General features: G+C 43.6%; 2 protein-coding genes across 5 annotated transcripts in view; one reads left to right on the top strand and one right to left on the bottom strand.

The window, feature by feature from the left end:
- Window positions 1–10,632, top strand: part of CWC27 (CWC27 spliceosome associated cyclophilin) — a 283,204-nt gene extending 272,572 nt beyond the window's left edge. Inside the window, exon 15 of the transcript XR_001494446.3 lies at window positions 178–10,632. The gene's annotated coding sequence lies outside the window, so the exon portion shown is untranslated. The remainder of the gene's footprint in view (window positions 1–177) is intronic.
- The window catches only part of ADAMTS6 (ADAM metallopeptidase with thrombospondin type 1 motif 6), a 429,734-nt gene that overhangs the window by 31,031 nt on the left and 379,866 nt on the right, over window positions 1–18,837 (bottom strand). The gene's annotated exons all lie outside the window — the stretch shown is intronic.

The raw sequence follows: 18,837 nt of genomic DNA, 5'->3' as shown, positions 1-18,837 counted from the left end.
TTAAGGAAACTGCTTCCAGGATACGACTTAGATGCTTCAGAATTTGTTGGAGTGTGGTCAACAAAAAAATAAAATTTCAAATCCCAGTTTATTTGTTTGAAGGACCTCCTCGAGGTAGACTCTATACAAGAAACAATTCCATCATCCAGAGTGAATATTCACTCATTTTTTTTCCAGCCAGGAGTTTGGAAGAAGCCAGCAGGCAATGTAAACATTTGGTAACATCCTTCCCACTGCCAAGATGGATTAATGCTGGGAGATCTTACAACTGGTGAGTAATCGGTAGTACTTACAGACCCTTCATGATCCCCAAGGTGTGATTATTTTCCTACATGGATTTCTGTCCTCATCCTCCAAAGGGTGCTTTGTCATTTGCTTTACTCTCTCCGCTCTGGACTCTCAAGCCCATGTTACAAGTATGGCATGGTTTCCAAGTCATTGCTGACTTCCTTCTCAAACCAAGACGGTGAGCACTTTAGAGACACTGCTAAAATATGAGGGCTATATTATCAAAGTTATACCAGTTTCCTTTTAAGTGATTCTGGAAAGGTATGAATAGTTGTTTATTAAAATTTAGAACCTAAGCATCCTTTGGTTCCACTGGTTTGGTTATTATGCCCCTACCTAATACTCAAGCTGATTTGAAGATATCATGGATATACTAAAATCTCACACTATGGAGAACCTAATTGAAACAATAACCCCACTGTGAGTTTTCAAAATAAACGCTCTTTGCGTCTTTTAGCACTATCATTCATTCCTTAAATTTTGCTCACCTCCACTACCCCAACTCTTCAACTTATGTTCAACTCCCTTCTTGGACTAAAATGGCCTCTGAAAAGGGAAATGAAATCTGACATCAAAAGAACTCACATTTGGGAATCAAACAGCCTAAAGGTCAAACTCTGCCTCTGCCACCAACTAGCTGGGAATCCTTAGATGATTCACCTAATTGCTCTGAGCTTTGGTTTCCTCATTTGGACATACAGTTTACCTCAAAAGACTGATGGTTCTTTGACCTAAGCCAAACTCCTTTCCTTTAGGCTTAGGGACCTGCAAACCTTTGCCTCCTAATCACTCAGGAGGTAGGTACTTTGGTCCTCTTCCCAGATCCCTTCAGCTGAGTCCCAAGTCTTAAGGTCATCCCCAACAGTAAGGCTAATTTTGGAAAACTGGGCTAAATATATCTCCAAAACCTCATTATTTCTGATTAGAAGTCTCACCCCCAGAAACACTGTGTTGCCTAAGTTGAGTGCTACCCCTCATTCACAGTAGCCCACAAACCAGTGGGCCCTGCCTTACCTGATATCAGAATCAGCCAAGAGCTTTGAAAACCACAGATGTGTGCTCCACTCCCAAGCCTCTATTTTAAGTTTCCTGGGTAATTCTGATGATAACCTCAGTTTAAGAAGCTCTGATTTTAGTAGCCACCAAACATCCCTATCTTTTCCTCCCACACCTTTGAACTGGCATATCTCTCCTGAGCTGCATAAACCCACTGCTACTTCTCCTGAACCCAGTTAGATGTTGACTATAAGCTCCAAACAGGTCACAGGGACTCAAGCTACTGATTATGGCTTAGGAACCCTCCTCCACATCCCCAGCCCCTTGGGTCCAAGAGGCAGAAAAGGCATCACCTTTTAGCCAAAGAAATATAATCAAGAAAGCACTGGGGTTGTAGAATCGGTAGCAGCCAGTGTGGAACAATGGATCTAAGTTCAAAAGATTTAAAGGCCTGAGACTCCAACAGTGATCAAAAGCAGATAAACACCCGTCTCTCTGCCAAGGCAATCTAATGTGATGCAGCACTGAGCGTGCTGGTGAAGTTCATAAAGCAAGCCTAGAGAGACCTCTGTTGTGAGAGAGTGTGTGTGAATGAGAGAATGTGTGTGAGAGACAGAGTGCCTGTGTGAGTGAGAAACAGACAGTGTGAGTGGGTGTGAGAAAGAGAAAGTGTGTGTGTGAGTGAGAAAGAGACAAAGTGTGTGTGGGAGAGAGTGTGTGAGAAAGAGACTGTGTGTGAGAGAATGAGTGAGAGAGTGTGTGTGCATGAAACAGTGTGTGAGAGAGACAGAGTGTGTGTGAGACAGTGAATAAGAGTATGTGTGTGTGTAAGAAAGTGTGTGTGTGAGTGTATGAGTGTGTGTGAGGGAGTGCGTGTGTGAATGAGAAAGAGAGTGTGTGTGAGTGAGAGGGAGGGAGGGAGAGAGGGAGGGAGGGAGAGAGAGAGGAAGAAGGAAGGAAGGAAGAAAACAGATCGTGTCAAGTCCTGACGTGATTAAAACAAATCAGCAGGGCAGTCTGCACTTACGGGCATTTTCTAGGAGTACCAGTGCTGCTCATGTGGACCCCAACTCCAACTCTATCTCCACTCATCCCCAAGTTCCAGGTACTTGCCTACACCCTGCTCACTGGTGTGGTTCATAGTATGGCTCACAGTTTAACCTGCGCCTGATAAACTAGACAACACACACAGGGTGTAGGAGCTGGGGCGCTGAGCTGCAGGGACTCCAGCGGGAGCTCCTTCAAGACTGCCCACAAGGAAAGTTCATGGAAGAGTCTGCTGTGAGATGAGACGCTGTGAAGGCAAAGGGAGGTGTCCCTCATTCCCTGTGCTCCTGGGCACTATTCCCAGCACTGCCTCCTGAGCAGAGTCCAGTAGCTTCCCACTTAAAATGCATCAAGCCCTTTGCTTGACTGACCTGAAAAGAGTGTGTCACCTCACCCAGAATTCTTTTCAGAAGATTTTACAAAGCCATTCATAAGAACGACATATTTCACTATCTGATGTCTTTACTGACATCTCAGAACCCCTAGAATCCTTTGATCACTTTTTCTCCCAGAGGACATAGCTTTTCAGCAAGACCAGTGTGAGGACCATCTCCAAGGAAAACAGTCAGGATCCAAGGTTCACCATCCCTTAGCAAGCCTCTCCAGGCATCGGCAGCCCTGTTCCATGAAATGCTGCTAGGTGCCCATTCTGTTTTTGCTGCGGTGGCTCCCCGCAAGGGCTCCTGGGGAACACAGGCCTGCACCCTAACTCTGGATCCTAGAGCCCGGCCATCCTCCAGCAACTGGCTAACGGATTGGGCTAACAATGGTTGGAAATCGTTAAAACAATTTTAATAAAAATAAAGTCATGAGTAATATGGAACTCTAATACAGATCTCATTAAAGCAGGTAGCTATAAAACCCTATACTTGAAAAATAAAAGCCTCTCTCTCCAAGTGAATTCCAGTTACGGTCCAGGATTTAATTTATGCTTTGGGCCTCTGATACTACTGCAGATGGTGGCCAAACCATTGTCTCAGCACCTGGTGATGGTCAAGCACTGTCTTAGTACAGAGCAAACACGCCTGGCTGGAGGGAGCAGGTGGCCGGCCAGCGACCTGCAGGCTGTTGCGCATGCGCCGTAGCCTGCCGCGGGGCCGGGGGGGGGGGGGGGGGAGGGGGCGTGGCTGTCCGGACGTCGGCCCCCGCGGGCCGTGTCTGACATCGCCGTCTGGGGCACCCTCTCATCTCACCCCGACCCGAATTCCTTTCAGGGATTAGTCCTGACTTCGTGATTAATCGGCGCTTTCTGGTTTTCCTAGGGTGACGTCATAGGTGCGCAGAGATAAAACAGGCTCCCCTCTGAAGGCTCCGGCGCAGAGCGGGGTCCTGAGCCCCAGAGGCGGTCCGGGACCCCGCCCCGCCCCGACGGTGGTAGCCAACTCCGCCCTGCGGCCCGGAGGAGCGCTGGGTGCCCCGCCACGGAGCCTCTGCTCTTTATTGCTTTGGCCCACTGGTTAAATGCAAAGTTCAAGCCTTTCTGTGCTTCTTTTCATAGTTATAAAAGTAGGACATGCTCATTTCAAAGGCTGAAAAATTATAGAGAAAAGGTAATCAGGCAACGCTTCACCCTGCGGGCTTCATCACTGTTCATTTTGATGCGTTTCTTTCCAGCCTTTTTTGTCTTTCTTTGCAATAGATTTTCAGGTGTTAAACACTGCCCAGCTGCAGTCGTGTTACAAGGAAATAATTTTGAATCTTTTTTAACTTAATGTGGGAGCAGATACATCCCATGTGCTTGGATTAGCCAACATTTCTGTAAAGCTCCTTTAGAACCTCCTTAGTGGATGTACTCTCAGATACAAAAATATTATTTCTATTTATGGACATCTAGGATGGGGCTTCCCTCATAGCTCAGTTGGTAAAGTATCTGCCTGCAGTGAAGGACACCCGGGTTCAATCCCTGGGTCGGGAAGGTCCCCTAGAGAAGGCAATGCCAACCCACTCCAGTATTCTTGCCTGGAGAATCCCATGGGCGTGGGATGTCCGTGGGGTCACAAGAGTCGGACACAACTGAGTGACTAAACCACCAGCAGGATGCCTCCATCTTTTACTGGAATCCAGGTAACAGGCAGACCACCTCTGCAGCCTCTCATGTCTGCCTGGCATTGGTTTTTGGTGAAACATACAAACCCAAACTAAGAATTTCATCCAGTACATATTAAAGAGAGAGAGAACTTGAAAACATCCGCCCTTTTCCATATTGCTGAGGGTGGGGAACCAGGGTGAGGGCTGGCTGCAGGATGAGCTTTCTGTGTCTGTGAAGTGAGAGGTCACAGGCCTTTGCAATGGAGATGGAGGCTGGCAACAGAAGAGGATGCAGCCTCCACTCCGCTGAGAAAGAGAGGTCAAGAAGGTAGTAATCTGGCAACTATGGGGAAAACTCCCTGTGGAGATAAGGGGTTAATTATTTTTTGTTGTTCAGTCACTAATTCCTGTCTGACTCTTTGTGACCCCGTGGACTGCAGCATGCCAGGCTTCCCTGTCCTTCACTATCTCCCAGAGTTTGCTCAGAGTTATGTCCACTGAGTCAGTGATGCCATCCAACTATCTCACCCTCTGTCACACCCTTCTCCTCCCGCCTTCAGTCTTTCCCAGCATCAGCATCTTTTCCAGTGAGTCAGCTCTTCACATCAGGTGGCCAAAGTATTAGAGTCTTAGCACAATGCTCAAAATTCTCCAAGCCAGGCTTCAGTAATACGTGAGCCATGAACTTCCAGATGTTCAAGCTGGTTTTAGAAAAGGCAGAGGAACCAGAGACCAAATTGCCAACATCCGCTGGATCATCAAAAAAGCAAGAGAGTTCCAGAAAAACATCTATTTCTGCCTTATTGACTATGCCAAAGCCTTTGACTGTGTGGATCACAATAAACTGTGGGAAATTCTGAAAGAGATGGGAATACCAGACCACCTGACCTGCCTCTTGAGAAATCTGTATGCAGGTCAGGAAGCAACAGTTAGAACTGGACATGGAACAACAGACTGGTTCCAAATAGGAAAAGGAGTATGTCAAGGCTGTATATTGTCACCCTGCTTATTTAACTTATATGCAGAGTACATCCTGAGAAACACTGGGATGGATGAAGCACAAGCTGGAATCAGAATTGCCAGGAGAAATATTAGTAACCTCAAATATGCAGAAGACACCACCCTTATGGCAGAAAGTGAAGAGGAACTAAAAAGCCTCTTGATGAAGGTGTAAGAGGAGAGTGAAAAACTTGGCTTAAAGCTCAACATTCAGAAAACTAAGGTCATGGCATCTGGTCCCATCACTTCACGGCAAATAGATGGGGAAACAGTGGAAACAGTGCCAGACTTTATTTGGGGGGGCTCCAAAATCACTGCAGATGGTGACTGCAGCCATGAAATTAAAAGACGCTTACTCCTTGGAAGAAAAGTTATGACCAACCTAGATAGCATATTCAAAAGCAGAGACATTACTTTGCCAACAAAGGTCCATCTAATCAAGGCTATGGTTTTTCCAGTGGTCATGTATGGATGTGAGAGTTGGACTGTGAAGAAAGCTGAGCGCCGAAGAATTGATGCTTTTGAACTGTGGTGTTGGAGAAGACTCTTGAGAGTCCCTTGGACTGCAAGGAGATCCACCCAGTCCATTCTGAAGGAGATCAGCCCTGGGATTTCTTTGGAAGGAATGATGCTAAAGCTGAAACTCCAATACTTTGGCCACCTCATGCGAAGAGTTGACTCATTGGAAAAGACTTTGATGCTGGGAGGGATTAGGGGCAGGAGGAGAAGGGGACAACAGAGGATGAGATGGCTGGATGTCATCACCGACTCGATGGACGTGAGTCTGGGTGAACTCCGGGAGATGGTGATGGACAGGGAGGCCTGGCGTGCTGCGATTCATGGGGTTGCAAAGAGTCAGACACAACTGAGCGACTGAACTGAACTGAACTGATCAGTCCTTCCAATGAATATTGAGGGCTGATTTCCTTTAAGATGGACGGGTTTGATCTCCTTGCTGTCCAGTGGACTCTCAAGAGTCTTCTGCAACACCACAGTTTGAAAGCGTCAATTCTTCGGTGCTCAGCCTTCTTTAAGGTCCAACTTTCACATCCATACATGACTACTGGAAAAACCACAGCTTTGACTATACAGACCTTTGTTTGCAAAGTGATGTCTCTGCTTTTTAATACGCTGTCTAGGTTTGTCATAACTTTTCTTTCAAGGAGCAGGATCTTTTGATTATTTTTAGAACAGTTATTAAATGATCTATTTTAATTCTGTTGGTCACAAGCTCCAATGTATTATTTGGGAAAACTCTTCTTGTCTCTTTCTATTAAAAAAATAATAATAAAATCAGAGAAAAAAGGTGGGAGAGCTGGTCTAAGTGAAGGGAGAAAATCACCACTTGCATTTACTGCCCTGCTGTCATCTGCCCTCTGGAAAGTCCCTGCTCCATTTTATGAGAGACTGGTGTAATGTTTTTGTAAGATTCCAGATAGCTGGGATAAGCAGAAGCCATGAGCCATCCAAAACTTCTCTGTGGGCTCCTGCATGAGCCTACTTCTATTTTACCTCCTGCAAGTCACCTTGCCTGCAAGTCGTGATAGGAGAAGGAGACAGTGGGACAAAGGCAGCTGGGGAGTAAATTCAGCCTCCCGGGGCCTTTGCTCCCAGGTTTTATGCACTGTGTCACTTGTGAGTCTAGTTAGTGAATGGGCACACCACCCTACTAGTTGTGTGAGGACCAGAACACTGCAGGTCCCAGCCATGCCTGGTCATGACTGCCTGTGACCCAGGGGAAAGCCAGGAGCAGCCCTGGCTTTCCCCTCTCCCTCTTTGCTTGGTCTGGGGATGCTTTCCCTTTATGCGAGAGCTCTGCCTCCAGTGCAGTCCGCTTCCTCAATGCTATCTCTGAGAGGAGAGCTAGACTGACCAACTGGCAGCATTAAGACCCGCCACCATGGTGCTTGCTCTGAGAGGAGAGGAGAACCAGCTTTCTGGAGGGCAACACTCCAGACCTGCCTTCCAGCAGCAAACCCACCAGCTCCCAGATCTCAAAATCTGGTCCTCTTTTAGTAGCCAGCGGTTTTCAAAGCTTCCATTTCTGGAGGATGGTTTCCTTTTTGCTGTCTGGCTCTCACAGGACTAGGGAAAAGCCAGCTCCTTCACAGTTACTTCTCATCATGTCCAGTGAGGTCAGTCCCTCTTGGCCTGGGCTCTCAGAATCTTTCTCCAAGTCACAACATTCTCTAGGCACTTACTGACCCTGCTGTGTTCTGCCTGTTAAAAGGTCACCTGCGTTTTGAATTCTTTCCACTCTCCTCCCAGTTATTTGTGATAGCCTCTTAGAAGCTTAAAAATAACATTTATTTCCCCGGTGGTTTTGTATATTTCCATTTGGCAAACTCTATTTTGTTCCATGTGTTTCTAAGGGAACAGAAACCAAAATGGTTTATGTCCTACTTCCTACACTGGCCTGACTGATGTTGTCAGCCTGGAATTGTCCTTCAGCCAGAGTGGGTACTTCCAACCATAAGCTGGACCTTGATGCAGAAACTATATAAACTGCAAAGACAATGGACATTGTTTGGCTGTTGGGAAAGCTACTTCATTGTACTTCCTTTAATCAAGCAGTTAATTTTTCAATAGATAGATTCAAGCCACTTTGCATGGATATGATAATATAAAAGTGGGTTATACCAAGATACTGTGATTGTGAATCCATTGTTAAAATAAAACTGAGGGCAATATCAGACATAAAAATGGAAAGCAGCAGTTACCAGAAGGGGTATACCGGGGGACTTCTGAGGAAAGAAAATGTGCTGGAAATATTCTGTTTGAAGACGTGGGTGAATTACATGAGTGTGTTCGCTTGTGGAAATCCAGTGAGCTCTGTAATTTATGATCGCGTTTTTCGGCATGGATGTTCTACCCCAACAAAAAGTTGATTTAAATAAACAGACAAACCGAGGGCTTTGGTTGAGGTAGGCAAGTAAAGGAACGAGGACAGCTCTGCTTTCATTTGCCGCGTATTGTTCTGGTGCTCACACAGTGCTCAGCGGGAAACAGACTCAGTACGTATTACAGAAATGGAACAGTTCATGGCCACGGGGCCTGACTTCAAGGAGTTCACAGTTATGAGTCAGTTACAATATAGATGCAAGTGCTCAGTATATATACCAATGCTGCTAATTAGTTGTGGCAAATGTACCACAGTAATGTAGGGTGTAAACATTAAGGGACACTAGCTACGAGGAATACGGAATTCTCTACACGGTGCTCACAACTTTTCTGTAAATCTAATCCTATTCTATGTTTAAATTTTTATTTTAAAAATATGCAATGCCATGAGAATGACTAGAAGGAAGAGATTATTTTTGTACTAAGGAAATCAGAGATGACTTTGTAGAAGAAAAGATGTGATTACTTTAAAGGAAGAATAGGATCATATCAAGGAAACTAGGGAAGAAGTTAACTGACAGGTGAAAAATGATATAAGCAACTATGGGGTTGGAGTCAGGGGCTTCCCTGGCAGTCCAGTGGTTAAGACTCTGTGCTTCCAATGCAGAGGGTACAGATTCAATCCCTAGTTTGAATCAAGCCAAGCCATGTGGCCAAAAAAAGTAAAAATTAAATAAATTAAGCAAAAAGAAATTTTACAATCAACAGTCAAGATATGGAAATAACCTGTGTCCATCAACAGATGAATGGATATGAAGATGTGTATGTATATATATAATTCAATCACAAGAAGAATGGATTCATTTAGCATACTGCGTTCAAGATCCATCCTTTATGGCAACATGGATGGATCCTGAATGCAGTATACTAAATGAAATTAAGTCAGAATAAGCCAGATAAAGACAAATGCTATATGATTATTACATATGTGTGAACTCTAAAACTCAGACTCAGAGAAACAGAATAGAATAGTGGTTACCAGAGGCATAGGGTGGTAGGAGAGAGGGAAATGTTGGTCAAAGAGTTCAAACTTCTAGTTGTAAAGTCATTAAGTTTCAAGGATCGAATGCATAGCACGGTGATTATATTTAATGATACTGTATTACACCTTTAAGGTTCCTAAGAGAGTGAATCTTACATGTTCTCACTGCAAAGAAGAAATGGTCATTTAGGACGTGATGCAAGTGTCACACCCTACCCAAGGCTGTGGTGGTAAGCATTTTTGCAATATATAAGTGAGCAAGTCAACATATTATACACTCGAAACCTACACAATGCTACATGCCAGTTTATCTCAGTAAAGGTGGAAAAGAAGCTGTGCAATGTATCAGGACTAGTGCATGGTTCTGTCAGACTGGTGAGTTGGAGGCAGGAAAGAAGTGGTGTGGAATAGGACCAGAGAAGCAGAGGGCTTTAAAACCAGATCGGGAACAGCCTTCAATTTTAAAACTTAACTAATGCACAAGATATTAGCTCTTGATTGCCATTAAAACTCATTATTGGGCCTCCCTGGTGGTCTAGTGGTTAAGAATCCACCTGCCAGTGCAGGGGACACAGGTTTGATCCCTGGTCTGGGAAGATCCCACATGCCACAGGAAAACTGAGCCCGTGCCCCACGACTACTGAGGCCCATACATTCTAGAGCCCATCTCAGCAACAAGAGAAGCCACCACAACGAGAAACCCATACACCGCAACTCAGTGTAGCCCTTGCTTGCCACACCCAGAGGAAGCCCGTGTGCAGCACAGCCAAAAATAAATAAAATAAATGAATTTTTTAAAAAGCTCATTATTTTACAATGAAAGACAAATGTTAATTTGAAAACCAATGGATATTACGCAGGTCTTACCCACTTTTCAAAACTTGACTTTACATCATTTCACTTTTACAAAAGGCCTAAGTTAGTACCTGTTTTTGCTAAAAGAAATCTGAGGAGGATTTTTTTGCTTTTATGAAAAAAAGTGAAAAGCAAAAATACACTTCAGTGTCTGACTTGCAGAGACTGATAGAAGTAGCACCCAGCTCAAGTGGTGAGAAGTGGCCCTGCCAAGCTCCTTCCCCAGAAACTACACTCAGCATCTCAGCATCAAGATGCCATAGCTTCTGGATTATTCTTTAGATTCCACAGATAAGTTACATCATATAATATTTATCTATATATCAATCAGAAACAGACTCATAGACGCAGAAAACAAACTTATGGTTAACAAGGGGGAAAATGGGGAGAGAGATAAAATTAGAAGCATGGCATTAACAGATATCATCTACTATACAAAAAACTGATAAGCAACAGAGTTTACTGTATAGAGCAGGGAACTATATTCAGTATCTTATAAGAACCTATAATGGAAAATAAAGTGAAATATATATGTATGTATGACTGAATCATTTGGTGTGTATCCAAAACAAACACAATATTGTAAATCAACCAAACTTCAATTAAAAAAAAAAAAATGCCACAGCTTTGAACTGTGAGGATATCTTGATTTATTTTGTGCCTCCTTAGCAAGATGTGCCCTAAGGTAATTGCTTTTTCACTTTTTGCCATTTCACCTTGTGAAATAATTTCCTAGGAACTCTCTATTTTCAGATAGTCCTTATACATGTACCATGAACTAAAGGAATTAAATTTATTAAACATTCACTATGTACCTCATACTGTGAAATCACTTTGTCTACTATCTTAATCATCTTAAAATCCTTATGAAGCAGCTGTTATTATTTTACAGATAAAAAAATCAAGAACGTGTTCATTTCCAACAAACACAAAAGAGTCATAAATGTAAAAAATAGATATAGGCACCTGAGATCTTGTTTGTTTCCAACAAGCACAAAAGTCGTAAATGCCAAAAAAATAGATACAGTGCTTACTGCCAGAATGTGCTTCAGTGGTGGAAATAGAACTGAGTTAAAAATATGTTTACATTCAGATTTTGTTTAAATGCATTTTTCAACTGGAAAGAGAGTCATCTGGGACTAATTTAAGTTCTTCAAGACTTAATGGTCTTGATAACCCCATTTATCAAGTTGTTTCATGGAATAATTCAGACAAGTGTGTTTGGCAAGGAGTGATTATCACACAGAGTACCCAAAACTGATAAAGCCTGGCCTACACAGACTGGACTAGACATAGCACAGGAGAGCTGCTCTCCAATTCGAGCGCATAAACTCTCGTTGTGTGGAGTCAGAGACAGCACAGCCATGCTGCATGGACCACAGCATGGACGGCCCAGTTCTGAGCTCTGAATGTTTACCAACAGTTTCAAAGGAAATGAAACCGACTTAGCCTTCCTACCTGGGGTGATGCGCATGGTGACTTGCCTGCAAAGCTCAATTACTGGGCACTGGAGAATAATATGGTCCAATAGTTACTAATGTCATTTTCCCCTCGAATTACAAGATAGAGTGAGGAACAAAATAGGTTTCAGCTTGGCTCTTCTAAATCTCAAATCATGCAGAAATGAAAAAGTCATCAAAGATCCATAGTTTCTATTGAGGATTTCCTTCCTTTGTTTTTTATTTTCTAATGAGATTTTCCCTCCCCATACAACCACATAACAAATTTTACCTTTTTTGTATTTGTTGAAAGAAAACTAAATTCTCAGTTCTCTAAATTCTCAAAGAGAAATAAATTCTAAACTTTGCTTTCCTCTAACTCCTGACAAACTGTACTCTACACCTGACAGCCACAAGGTAGGAAGGCAGCTGAGGCATTCAAAGAGGCATTTTGTTCTTGATCTTGCCATTCAATATCACAGGGTGTGATGAAAACTGGAACAAATATGGAAATCACAGAGGTGCCAGAACATTACATTTAAAAAATGGAATTATTTGAGTCAATCTGGAATGTCTGGTTCTTTTAGTTTAGGCCTCATGGGTAGCATTGTGCTTCAAAAACAACTTGAATTGGCTACCAGGATTCCAGAAGGGTAACATAATCATGTACCTTTGTGGGAGATGCTTATCTATGTCTCCTACGAGCAGAAGGAGGCTGGATTCTTCTACCTTTTCAAGTTTCAAAATGAAAATTATTCAAAAAAGTTCCAAACCTGAGTGGAATTTGGAAACAATGGGAGGAGGCAGTTTCTCAGATCTTTTCCATTTGTGCTAGTCTTTATTTGAAATAAACGCCCAGCATGAATCAAATCCTCTACAGCTACAGACATATGGGGCTTGGGGGAGGTCCATCCTCACCACTTCCCTTATGTGATTTGGCAAGTACAGAAAAGGTCTCCAAGTTAATAATCTTGAATACAAAATTCAGACCTGCGGAGGAGACAGAGATACTTAACTGAGACCCAGGAGCTGGCAGCAGCTCACCTCCCCTTCTGAAAAATGCAGCCCGGAACCCTGGGACCCCCACCCCCTGGAAGGACACTGCTCCCTCTGCAAAGTCCTCCAATGAGGGCTGTGAACACAAGTCAGGTCTCTTCTCCCCGGGCATTGATGCACAGCACTGTACGGGTGTTGTCAGACCTCAGAAAAGGGTTGGGGAAAACCAAAGGGAATTATAACATATGAAGGAAGGAATTTTCAGCTGTGTCATCCAACACAGGGGAAAAATTCTCCACTGAGTTAAGGGGACACACCCAAACTCCTAACCTCGTTGCCTTGTCACACACTGGGAATGAATCCCCAAGCACTTCTGCGGTTGGAATTTCTTCCCATGGGGGTAGCCTGCCTCCATCTTTCTTCTCTCCTCTGTGTAGTACCCATCTCCATGTCTGGGCTATCCCATCTAGTAAAAGACTCTAAACGGCTCTAGCAGAACAAGCCACGGTGCCTCACAAGAGTCTAGGATCCAGTTCCCTTGAGGGCTTCATCTTTGGTCTGGGTTGCGGACATGCCTCTGAATGCTACTTGGATGACCCAGATGCTCCTCCCCTCCACACACACAGAAGCACTCCCCTGACGTAGTAATACCACAACCAAGAAACGTAATACTACTCAGCCATAAAAAAGAATGAAATAATGCCATCTGCAGCAACAGGGATGGACCTAGAGAGTGTCATGCTGAGTGAAGTCAGTCAGAGAAAGACAAATATCATATGATACTACTTATCTGTGGAGTCTAAAAAACTAATACCAATGTACTTATTTTCAAAACAGAAATAGATTCACAGACATAGAAAACAAACTTATGGTTCCAAAAGGGGATGAGGGGGGCATAAATTAGAAGTTTGGGACTAACATATACATACTACTGCTGAGGCTGCTAAGTCGCTTCAGTCGTGTCCGACTCTATGCGACCCCATAGACGGCAGCCCACCAGGCTCCCACGTACTACTACTTACATACAACAGGTAAGTGCCAAGGCCTACTGCATAGTACAGGAGACAATACTCCATGTCTTATACTAACCTACGGTGGAAAATCATCTGAAAAATAATATATGCATAACTTAATCACCTTGCTGTACACTTGAAACTAACACAACGTTGAAAATTAATTATGCTTCAATTAAAAATTAAAAATAAAGAACTTCTTAAAAAGAAGTGTTAAACTGATTTAATAGTATCATCTAATATTCTAATAGAATGCTTCTCAACCTTTAATGTGCATACAGACAACCTGAGGTTGACGCTGCGTTCTAACACGCTTCCAGGTGCTGCCACGGCTGGTCAGTGCCCAGACTCTAAATAGTAAGGATCTAATTAACATACAATCCATATTCAACTTTCTTCAATAGTTGAAAAATCTCTCTGACAGTTTTTTATTCCTGACTCAGGATCTGGTCAGGAACCATTCATCACACTTGGCTGTCAAGTCCTTTCAGACAGAGGATGGGAGCTTTTTCTTGGCTGCTCACTTACTTACACAAAGACTCAAAGTGGTGACATTTCCCCTAGTGAGAGTCCTCACACCATTACACACTGAGACACGGACCAGCCCTCTCACAGCCTCAGTGAGGGAGAGGCAGAGCAGAGTATTGTCCTGTCCGGCTGCGTCTGGAGGGAACCACATGCGGGAGGCACTGTTATGGTTAGCTTCTATTGTGTTCTGTTTTAGAAAATGCAAACCACGTATACTGACCTGGGTTTTCTGAGACAAGCACAGGTATATGGTGCCTGTCTCAGAATAGCAGCACAGCACTCAAACATAGCTGCAAAAGAGTTTTATTATCCTTGTTACTAGCCTGAAAGGTCTTATCCATTCTCTCCAGAGAAATTAGAGTCCCACTGCTACAGGCATAGTGAAACCCACTGGGTATACAAACTTCATTTTCTATTCTTCAGAGCTTAGAGTTTAGATGAATTCAATCCGTTCTAGAATAACTCTTCTAAGGACTCCCGCAGGATGGACCATAGGGACTTGTCCAAATCCCACTACACTGTCCACTGTGGGCTCTACCATCCCCTCCCTGGCTTGGTGTGCCCATCTCATTCACCTGTGCAACCTCATCATAGCAGTATTTGCTAAAATGCTAAATATTGCCTGGAAGGAAAGATGAAAGATGCATCCTTACGGCCAGTTAGCTATCAAAGACTCACCTGAAGAATCAAGATGGGTTATCTCTCAAGCTGATAGAGAAAGGGGTTATGTGGCAAAGGGACTTGACTAAATAGGAGGAATGGAGAAGCAGGGAACCTACATAAGCAGGCAGCACAACCAGCCATCTGGCACCTGAGATGAGGACCAGCATCTCAAGAAAGGCAGTGGCACTGAAAGGGCCCTGAGAAGCTCCCGGTTCACCAGCCTCATTCTTTGTCCTCAGGGTCACATATTATGCTCCCAGGCAGCACAGGAATTATTTCATAGAATGGAAAATAATTTAAGATGATATTAGATCCAGACACCCTTGTCCCCTCATGTTCCAGCACTGTATTCCCTTACAACATTTTAACAGTAGGAGTATTTTAGCCTGTGCTTGAGCATTTCCTACATGGGGTTCACAGCAGGCCTACATTCCTACAAAACACATAATACTAACAGTTAGTGGTTACCAACCTAGACAGCAATTTAAAAAGCAGAAACATTACTTTGCCAACAAATGTCCATCTAGTCAAGGCTATGGTTTTTCCAGTGGTCATGTATGGATGTGAGAGTTGGGTTATAAAGAAAGCTGAGCACAGAAGAATTGATGCTTTTGAACTGTGGTGTTGGAGAAGACTCTTGAGAGTCCCTTGGACTGCAAGGAGATCCAACCAGTCCATCCTAAAGGAGACCAATCCTGGGTGTTCATTGGAAGGACTGATGCTGAAGCTGAAACCTCCAATACTTTGGCCACCTGATGCAAAGAGCTGACTCATTGGAAAAGACCCTGATGCTGGGAAAGATTGAAGGCGAGAGGAAAAGAGGATGAGATGGTTGGATGGCATCACCAACTCAGTGGACACGGGTTTGGGTGAACTCCGGGAGATGGTGATGGACAGGGAGGCCTGGTGTGCTGGGATTCATGGGGTCGCAAAGAGTTGGACACGACTGAGCGACTGAACTGAACTGAACTGAGTTGTTACTGAGTGCATTCAACATGGGCACCGCTCCAAGGGCTTTACAGAGTCATTTAACCTCCACAATAGCCCCAAATCTGTAGTTCTATTATAATCTCCATGTTATAGATAAGGATATGAAAGGATCCAAACTAGACCAAGATGGGGATTATAGACCAAAACCAAGATTATGCATTCTAAATTGGAACAAGAAGTGGGATTCCAAGGCCAGTGATCTTAACCACTTCTCCAAGCTGCTTCTCAAGAAGTCACAAAACAAAACAGTTGCTACCTTACAGAGGATTAAAGCTTAAAACATGTAGCACACATATATTATGTATTCACTCAACTTAAAAATGTAAAACTCATAATGCAATGTAATGATCAAACCAGTCAATCCTAAAGGAAGTCAACCATGAATATTCATTGGAAGGATTGATGCTAAAGCTCCAATACTTTGGTCACCCGACTCAAAGAGGCAACTCATTGGAAAAGACCCTGATGCTGGAAAAGACTGCAGGCAACAGGAGAAGGGGGAGGCAGAGGATGAGATGGTTAGATAGAATCATGGACTCAATGAACATAAATTTGAGCAGACTCCGGGAGATAGCGGTGGATAGAGGTGCCTGGCGTGCTGCAATCCGTGGGGTTGCAAAGAGTCAGACATGACTCAGCGACTGAACAACAGAAACAACACAATGCAATGTACTTTTCTTTAAAATTTCTTGCCTTGGTTTTCTGTTTTTCCTATTTTCTACATTTTACTTGTGGTAGACTCAGCACAGACCTCCTGGGAAAAGACTTATGCCAGAGAGGAACGATGAAGGTTCCTCCCATAACTCACCCACAACAGGAGGCTTCCCTCAAGGTTTCAGGGGGGATTTGGCAAGAGATTTATGGGGGAGAGACGGAAGGGAGATGGCTAAATACTGTCTCTGAGATGATGACTTCCAAATCGATCATTCTTGCCCCAAACTTTTCCATTTTGATATCTAATAGACGTCTCCAACTTAAGTCCAAAATGAAATACTTGATTTACACCATTGCTCCCCAAACTGGCTCTCATCCACCTTGTTAAATCATACCACTGGTCACCTAATTCCTTAAGCCAAAAACATGAGAGTCACTCGAGATCTCTCTCTCCCTAATATCCACAGCAATTCCACTGGCAAGTCCCATCGGTTGTACTTTCTAAAGATATCCAGCATCCAAACATTTTTCATCACCCTGTCATTCTCATCACCTCTTGAGTCTAAGCTGCCATCATATTCTGCCTGGATTCCTGCATTCGCCTTGCATCTGACCTACCCTCTTTGGCCCTTGTTTCCTGAAGACTACTCCAAATGGCAGCAGTGGTCATTAAAAGCTTAAGTGACATCATTTCACTCCCTGCTCAGAACTCTCTAATGGCTTCTCATCAAACTTAGAATAAGATACAAATCCCTCAACATGGTCAACAATGTAAACTCCATATGACTAGTCCCTGACCACCTCTCCAAGAGCAATCTCTATCCCTCTATTCTTGCTCATTTCCTCTGCTCACATGGTCCTTCTTGCTGTCCCTAAAACACACCATGCTTATCTTCCCTTTGCACTGCTTCATTCAGATTGCTTCTCCTTGTCTTCGAACCTTTGTAGGACCTACTCCCTAATTCCTTTTAATGGCACCTCCTCAGAGACAACTTCCTGGACACCCTTTCTGAAAGAGCTGTTCCAACCCCACCTCCAACCATCATTCTTTACCACTTTGCTTTGCTCTATTTTTCTTTGTGAACATTTGTCACTCCAAAATCGTATTTTATATTTACTTGTTTACTTATTTTTATTTATCCTATTAGATTATAAATTTTATAATGGTCTTGTTTCCCTAGTGGCTCAGTTGGTAAAGAATCTACCTTAGGAGATTCTCTCCTGCAGAACCTGGATCTGCAGGAGATCCAGGTTCAATCCCTGGGTCAGGAAGATCCCCTGGAGAAGGAAATGGCAATCCCCTCCAGTACTCTTGCCTGGAGAATTCCATGGACAGAGGAGCGGGTCAGGCTACAGTCTGTGGGATCACAGAGTTGGATCCGACTCTGTGACTAACTTTCATAATTGTCTTATTCACAAGTGTTTCCCCAGCGCCTGCTAGATTGTAAGTGTTCAATTTATATTAATTTATTGAATGAATATAAAGATTGCCAGGAGAAATACCAACAACCTCATATATGCACATAGCACCACCCCAATGGCAGAAAACAAGAAGAAACAGCCTCTTGATGAAGGTGAAAGAGGAGAGTGAAAAAGCTGCCTTTAAACTCAACTTTCAAAAAACTAAGATCATGGCATCTGGTCCCATCCATTCATGGCAAATAGATGGGGAAACAATAGAAACAGTGACAGACTTTATTTTCTTGGACTCCAAAATCACTGAAGATGGTAATGCAGCCATGAAATTAAAAGATGCTTGCTCTTTAGAAGAAAAGCTATGACAAACCAAGACAGCATATTAAAAAGCAGAGACATCACTTTGCCAACGAAAGTCTGTATAGTTAAAGCTATAGTTTTTCCAGTAGTCATGTATGGATGTGAGTGTTGGACCATAAAGAAGGACTGATTTGGTGAAGCTGAAGTTCCAATACTTTGGCCACCTGATGTGAAGAACTGACTCATTGGAAAAGACCCGGATGCTGGGAAGGACTGAGGGCAGGAGGAGAAGGGGACGACAGAGGATGAGGTGGTTGGACGACATCACCAACTCAATGGACATGAGTTTGAGCAAACTCCAGGAGATAGTGAAGGACAGGGAAGCCTGGCTGCTACAGTCCATGGGGTCACAAAGAGTCGGACACAACAGAGTGACTGAACAACAACAACCAGTCCACAATTTGTTTTTAGACTTTCTCACTGATACTCAGATCCATGTAACTTGCTGTGCATGACCCACAAGTCCAAAAGGAAATTCAAACTCAGCATGGAGACTGAGCTCACTATTCCTTCCATTCGTCCCCGGTCATTCCCAAGCATAACTGACAGCACTACTATTCATCTAGGCCCTCAAGACAGAATTCTGGGTGTCATTCTAGTTTTCACCCTTTCTCTCATCCCCCAGTCTATCACCAAATCCCATCATTTCTACTTGTATCAGATTGTGTTCTTGGTCACAAAC

Source organism: Bos taurus, chromosome 20 (genome assembly GCF_002263795.3).
Source record: "Bos taurus isolate L1 Dominette 01449 registration number 42190680 breed Hereford chromosome 20, ARS-UCD2.0, whole genome shotgun sequence".
NCBI lineage: Eukaryota > Metazoa > Chordata > Mammalia > Artiodactyla > Bovidae > Bos > Bos taurus.
The sequence above is the reverse complement of the archived record's forward strand: the minus strand, read 5'-3'. Positions and strand labels throughout refer to the sequence as shown.